This window comes from Macaca fascicularis, chromosome 15, assembly GCF_037993035.2.
Source record: "Macaca fascicularis isolate 582-1 chromosome 15, T2T-MFA8v1.1".
Classification (NCBI taxonomy): domain Eukaryota; kingdom Metazoa; phylum Chordata; class Mammalia; order Primates; family Cercopithecidae; genus Macaca; species Macaca fascicularis.
In genome coordinates, this window is record NC_088389.1 from 14,519,049 (window position 1) to 14,526,373 (window position 7,325).

General features: G+C 60.1%; 1 long non-coding RNA gene across 1 annotated transcript; it reads left to right on the forward strand.

Moving 5' to 3' along the window:
• Positions 1–3,042: 3,042 nt before the first annotated feature.
• LOC123569185 (uncharacterized) lies at positions 3,043–5,522 on the forward strand. Its single transcript, XR_006692780.3, has 3 exons — positions 3,043–3,181; positions 3,664–4,893; positions 5,004–5,522. It is a non-coding gene; the product is annotated as an uncharacterized lncRNA (long non-coding RNA).
• Positions 5,523–7,325: the final 1,803 nt, after the last annotated feature.

Genomic DNA, 7,325 nt, shown 5'->3' on the forward strand with positions numbered 1-7,325 from the left:
GCATTCCAGGGTGCTCTTAGTGCAGCCTCACACCTGGGAGGGTTGTGCTGTTGTTATCCCCATTTTCTGGAGGAAGAAACAGAGGCTCCGTGGGTCCAGAGATTTGCCCAGACTCCAATTCACGGCCGACCACACTCAGCGGACATCAGCAGAATGGCTGAGAGCCCCGGGCATGCAGCGAGAGGCGCCAATACCAGCAGTCCCCCACCCACTCAACACCCCTAAGACAGAATCCCCCAAACAGGAAACATCCAGTGCCAGCTCCGATCCCAGTGCAAACCCAAAGAAAGGCTGCCAAGACCAGACCCTGCTGCAGGGGAGGGCCCAGGCCCACACGGGGCGAGGAGGCTCACCCCCAGCCCTGCCCCCTTCCTCTACTGAAAGCGTCAGGACTTGAACCCAGAGCTGACTCTACAGCACCGGGCTGTCCCACCCCCAGGCTGGCGATATGGAGGCCCCACTGGGTCCTGAGGGCAGGTGGCTGCATCACCCCCTTAGGGAGGGGAAGGGGATCAGTCACCCCTCAAAGTTGCACAGCCAGTGAAAGGGGGTGAGATTCAAACCCAGGACTGTCAGGCTCCCACCAGCACCTAGAGAGCAGTGGGGACAGAGGGCCCGGGAACTCTGGTGAGGCGGCTTCCCACGTCCATAGCAGCACTGAACCCAGGCATGGAGGCTCAGTCACCTCTCAGGGCCTCCTGGTGCAGGCCCCGTGGCTGCCCCCTCAGATCCTGTGCTGAGTGGCTGTCTCTGCTGCCCCTGCCCCGACCCAACCCCTTTGCCCTCAGAACTGTGCCCACTTCCAGGTCCCTGCCCTGGGACCAGCACTGGTCGGGTATGCTGGGGATTCCTGCCAGAATTCTGGAAGCTTTGGCCCCATTAAGGCTGTCTCTTGCCCCTGAGACTCAGAAGACAGAGCCACAGGACCATGGGAGCCTGTCCAGCCCAGAACTCCACGACACCATGAGGCGCCTGCAGGCCTGGGGACATCAAGACTGGGCCGGGGGTCCCCTTCCTCTGCCTCCTCCTGGGGCCAGCCTCTGTCCCTCCACTGCTGCAGTAACAACTGTATGGGCTGTGTGTATGAGCTGCATGTCTGCACCGGCCCCTGCGTGTGCCTCCGTGTGTCTTTGCGCGTGTGTGCATGTGTCCATGTTGGGGTGAGCAGAAACAGCAGGACAGGAGAGGGAGGGAGAGAGGGGGAGATACAGGCAGCAGAGGGTTGGGGTGACACAGAGACCGTGCTGGAAATGCACAGAGAGCAGGGGACATGCCGCAGCTGCAGGGAGAGGCCCTCCGAGAGAGGGACGACAGACGGGATGGAGGGGGCCCAGCCAGGGGCCAGCCCAGGTGGCAGAATCAGGAAAGCAGAGGCCTGAGGGAGAGAGGAGAGGGGAGGAGGAGGCAAGCTGAGTCCAGACTGCAGCAGGGGGCCCAGAGAGTGGGGTGGACAGAGGGGTGCTGAGGCTGGGGGTCTTGGATGGGACGAGGAGGACAAAGCCAGCACAAAGTATAGGGGACAGGCAGCACCTTCTCCACCAACCATCCCGAGTCAGCCCCACAGAAAAGCCCGGGGGGTCAGGAGTAGGTAAGGAAGCAAAGGGTGGGGGCTCCGTCAGTCCCGGCCCCATCCTAACCCGGGGAGAGGACAGGCATGAGAACGGCCCCAGAAGGAGATGGTGGAGTCCCCCGAGGTCGCAAGCTCCTCACACTTAGCCCCAAACACCTCTTCTCTGCACCAGCTGGGGCTGTGTGACCTCGGGCAGAGGACACTGCCTCTCTGAGTCTCTGAGCCCCAAGAAGGTATTGATCCTGGTGCCCATGTGAAGGCTCAGCAAGGTGAGACCTAGGTCCGGTTCAGGTGGGTCTGATGGCAGTGCCCGAGGTGCTGGGCACGTGCCTCCTTTATCACCAGGGAGAGTGAAATAGGGCCCAATGTACATAGTTGCTGTGACCTGAGCAGAGAGAGGTGCAAACTGTAAAGTGCTGAGGACAACAGGTTGATTATTTTAAGTGATATTCACAAAAGTAAATTCAGGTTGGTGCCAGATGGGGGAAGAGGGAGGGAGAAGAAATTTCTGAGGACCCGGGTTGGAGGGGCAGAGACGGCCTGGGGAAGGAGCAGGGCTGTGCTGGCTCCTGCCCAGGCCGCATGGAGGTCCCACCAGAGCCAGGCTGCACCCCAGGGAGTCCCAGAAAGGCATGGGCATGAGGGTGGGCCCTGCAGAAGGCTCGCCTTGGAGACTTGGGCTCCAGGAACCCCCTCAGCCCCAGAATCCTCTCACAATGCCCTCCCCATTCCCCCACCCTGTTGTCCAGGGGGTGGCTGCTGAGGGCAGAAAAAAATATGGGATGGTGGAGTAAAGCTGGGGTCCCCACATTCCAACTGTGGGGTTTTTTTCCATTCCCTAAAGGCAAGGAGAACGGTGTCAGGAGAGGAGAGAAAAGGGGGAGGGAGAAAAGGAGGAGGTGGAAAAAGGAAGGCAGGGAAGGAGAGGAACAAACGGAGAACGATTGGAGCCTTGAGAGAGGCTGCCCAAGGAAAGGGCTAAATTAGAAGAGAAGGGAGGGGAAGGCGGCGAGAGGCTGCAGAGCCCGCGTGTGGTGCAGGCAGGCACTCCAGCAGCTCCGTGTCTTCCAGAGACAAAGGCCCGAGGATGAGGAAGAGGAGGGGGAGCAGGCAAGGGAGGCAGTGGCAGGGAGGGGAGGCCAGGCAGCCTGGATGCCGAGCTCAGGCCCCAGACCCAGGCAGGCGAGAGACCAGCCCCCATCTAGCCAAGGCTCGAGCCTGGGAAGAGGGGAGTGCGCTCCAAACTTAAGAGGAAAAAGTCTGCCAGCTGCCCTTGGGGCTGCCACGACAGATAAAACCTCATCCAGGCGCCAGAGAACACCCTGCACACGAATGCACAGCAGCGAGCTAAAAATACTGGCTTGAGAGGGAAGAGGGGGGGAGGAGGGGGCAGGAAAGAAGAGGAGGAGGATGGGGAGGAGGGAGGAGGATGGAGAGGAGGTGGCGAGCAGGGAGGAGGGTGGGGAGGAGTTGAGGAGCAGGGCTGCAGGTCCAGGCTTAGGCAGCCTCAGTTTTCCAGAGAACCCAGTTTTGCAGAGGCGCAGATGCAGACAGATGACTGCTTTGGGAACTGCAAACCACTGGCCCCTGCAGCCCCTCTCTTGGCTGGGGGTGAGGTGGGGAGGAAAGAACTGGAGACAGAAAAGGAGAAAGGCAGGGACCAAGAGAACCTCAGGAACAAGGAGAGGAGAGCTGTGAAGGGCAGGGCTGGGGAGGAGGGTGGGGAGATGAGGGAGGGAAGGTGGGAGGGAGAAGGGAGAGGGAGGGAAGGAGAGAAGGAGGGAAAGAGGGAGATAAGGAGGGGGAGGGAGAAGGGAGGGAGGAGAAGGAAGAGGGCAGGACAGGGAGGAGGGAGGGAGGGAGGGCAGCAGAAAGAGGGGCTGGGAGGAGTGGAGAAGTGTCTCTGGGGCTCTGAGGCACAGACCACCAAGGGAACCAGCACCTACGCTGGTGTCCTCCCACCCCCGTGCCCCTCCCACCCCGTTGCCCCACTACTGGATCCTGGGGAGTTTGGCAGGGGCTGTCAGGGTTGAGCAGTGGGCTCCCCTCCCAGGCCTGCTCCAGACAGCAGCCCCCACCCTCCTTTTGTTCAGGTCACTGGAAGAGTGGGCCTAGGCTGGGGCCTGGCTGCTTGGAGAAGACCCACCAGCGACCTAGCAGGGCTTAGAGCTGGGGCTGGGCCCCGACATTCCAAGTCAATTCAGGACTCTCCTGGAGGAGAAGGGACCCAGATTGTCCCCTGGAGTCACCGGCATCTACGGCGACCTTCCCCAGCCGGTCTGCCCTGGATCCTGGGGATAGAGGGACAGCATGGCAGGAAGTAGCCCATGCCACCTGGACAGGAACAAACCCACAGCCACCCGAGGAAGAGAGAGAATGCCTGCATGATAATCGTGGGGGTGGGGGCTCAGGGAGGCCTCTTTGAGGAGATGGTCTTAACATCTGAGAACCGAGAAGAATTCAGCCTCACAAAACCCAGGGACCCGCGGTCCCCAGGAGGGAGATGGGGCTGGGAGACGCAGTGGAGTGGCCAGGCCAGGAGTGGCCCGCAGGATTGGAGCCCAGGCCTGAACCTGGCAGGCCACCAGGGAGTCTCCTGCTTGCCCCAGAGCCAGTGTCAGTGAGAGCTGGGTGGCGGGGCCAGCGGGAGGCTGAGGGACCCAGGGTCCGGGAGTGTGGGAAGTGAGAGCAGCCTTTCCTTGGTTCCTCGGCAGCCCGGGGCCTCACCCCTGCAAGGTCTGGGTGGCCACCGCTTGCAGGGCCGTCCCTCTGGGAGTGGGTAGAGGGGACAGGGGACCCTGGGACAACCTTTGCCCCTCCGAAGGCAAGGCCTTGTCAGGTTCATGCTCCAGCCCTTTCCCATCTGGGCTCCTCCTGTGTGCTGGGAGCACGTGGCCTTGTGAGAAGAGGCCTGGTGGACGGGCGAACACAGCACAGCGAGGTCCGAGCCCCCGGCTGCTCTCTCCAGCCCTGAGAACGCAGGCTGCTCCATAAGCTCTGTGGGCCTCAGGCTCCTGGTCTCTAGAATGCAGCCATGGGCAGGCTACCCAGAAGTGAGATGCCTGCCAAAAAAAGCCCTGTGCCCAGCCCACAGCCAGCACTTGGTTCATTGGGCCCCAGCTCAAACCCCCCCTGAGAGGCCTGCCCTGAGCACCATCCCTGTCCCTGTGTGCCCTTTCAGTCACATTTCAGCAGCACGCAGCCACCCACCAAGGCTGAGCCTCTTCAAATTCGCTTCGATGTTTGCCGCGCACTGACTCAGGTCTCCAGGCCTCAGTTTCCTCACCTGCGAACTAGGGGCGGTCTCTGGGGACTGTTCTAAGGTGAGCTGGAGGCCACAGGCTCTGGCCTGGAGCACTTCGCTCTCCGTGACTCTCTTCTCCTGACGTCTGTGTGTCCCCTCACGTCTCATGGTACCGCGTCTCCTCCGCAGGGCCTGTCTTGTGTGACGCTGTGTGCCACCCCACACATCTTCAGCCCCGAATAAAGATTCTGGTGGTGGAAGCTGTTGAGTAAATGCTCACTTGAGTTTCTCCCACTGCCTTGGAGTCCCTCTTCTGTTTTTCTCCAAATTCTCTTTGTTGACAGAGTACACAGTTCAAAACCCCACACAGGGATGAACGAGAGGACGCCCAGGTCCAGCCCAGCAGTGGCTTCCTGTCCCCTCCACCTCTCTCTTTCCCTCTGCCACTGCCATCTACCGGGACGCTCTTCCTGGGCCCCTGTGGGACAAGGACTGCCTGTGGCTGAGGTCCCCTCCATGCAGAACATACAGCACAGGTGTGTCCCAAAGAGGAACAGAGAGAAGGAGGAGGAGGGTCCAAGAGAGACTTGGAAATGAATGCCAGGAAGCTCAGGCGCTGGACGTGCGTTTGGGGCGCCTGGCCTTTCCTTGTGTATTTCTCCTGCTGTCTGTATAACCATTTAATGCAATAAACGAAAACCAGCCCTCGTTCTTGGGGTGTTCCCGCCCTCCTGGGTCCCCGCTGGCTGCCGGGCTTCCTCCTGCAGCTCCTGCTGTGTATATGCGTGCATGTGTGTGTGTGTGTGCATGTGCACGTCTGTGGGGCATATGTGTGTGCGTGTTTGTAATTGAGGCTGCGGAGTGGAGGGAGCAGGGATTTCCTCTGGGGACCCTGAGAGAAGGAGGCATTTTCACCACAGCCGAACAGGGCGGGACCCCAGCACCCGGGACCCAGCGGGACTTTGCCAAGGTGACAGGGGGCTGGCTGGGCCACGCGGCTGTTTGTTTGATTTCCCCCGACTTCCAAACTAGTTGAAATTACACACCGAGCATCGATTTAATTAAGTTTTCCAGTGTGTGGCATAATTAGTAAGACACACGACTGGAACTGGGTGGGCGGTCCCATCCCTGCTCTTGCCTGTTGGAATTCTCAGCCCTCGGGCCACAAAATATGGCAAGTTGTAACACAGAGGAGGGAAGTGAGGGGCAAGTCAACCGGAGCTGTCACCTCGGGATGCCAGGTGGGCAAGGGGGACCCCAGGCAGCTCTGCCTCACAGAGGACCGGAAACTGAGCTCAGGTGACCCTCGGGGAGCCTGCCACCCTCCCTGGGGCCTCAGAAGCAGACAGGAGGAGGTCAAGAGGGGCCCTGCCCTGGCTATAGCATCAGAGAACTTCAGGACAGGATCCCCTGGGGGCTCTTGGCCCCAATCAAATGACAGATTGGCAGTTCCCTGGACACAGAGCCCCCACTTCAGATCCTTCATACTTCGTCTCTCACATCCTGAGAGTGTGGGCCACCGCAGGAAGAGGCCCGCCGCCTGGCTGGTGGTTCTCCAGGACAGCCTGCTGGGAAAGGCTGTCCCCATGGCCGGCTCCCTCCTGGGGAGGAGAGGCCTCTGTGTTCCGGTCCACCCAAATGGGGCTCAGACTGTCAGAATCCAGCCAGAGCCCGCAGTTGGTCATTGCGCACATCGTGAACCGGAGGAGGCTTCTCACCCAGGGCAGGCCTGGAAATGCACGTGGGGGAGGGGGCGGGCCCTGGTTCTGCCTGAGCAAGGGAGAGAACTGTCAGAGTAGCCCCTCTGGTGTTTGAAAGCAGCTGCTATGGCGTGAACCACTCTCTGCCCTCTTGCTCAGCCCTCACTGCGGTCCTCAGCTGATGGCCTCCCAGCCCCACTGCCACTAAACGGCTCTTTCAGAAATCCCCGGCCAAATCCGAATGACCCATTTCTTTCTTCTCCCCTTTGATCCCTGCCACATTGGTTCCCACCCTCCCCTGGCTTTCCTCTGGTCTCCAGGCCTCCAGCACTGATGCCCCTCAGGGCCAGCCAGGCCCTCTTCCCGGTCCCCTGAGTATTCTGCGGCTGCCAACACCTTGACCCTGGGCCTGGTCAATACAGATTCACGATCATTTCCCCCCTTCCTTCCTTCCGACTCAGGCCACCCATGGGGCCCTTTCCCTGACCATCCCAAGGGGCCCTGAATCGGAACTGATCACTTTGCTTAGCGGACGATGAGTCCCTGAGGGCAGCCCCAGCGTCTCACTCCTCACACACGTCCCCAAGGCTGAGTTCAGAACATATGATGCAATCATCGAGTGAACATTTATTAAGCACCGACTGTGTGTCAGGGCCTATCCTAAGTATTCTACATGTATTAGAGTACTCACTTAATCATTCCATCTGCATTTCCTCCTGTCTGTCCTCCTGCCCAAGAAAACTGAGGCTCAGAGAGGTTACAAAACTTACACAAGATGACACTACTATCATATAGAGTAGCTGGGGTTTGA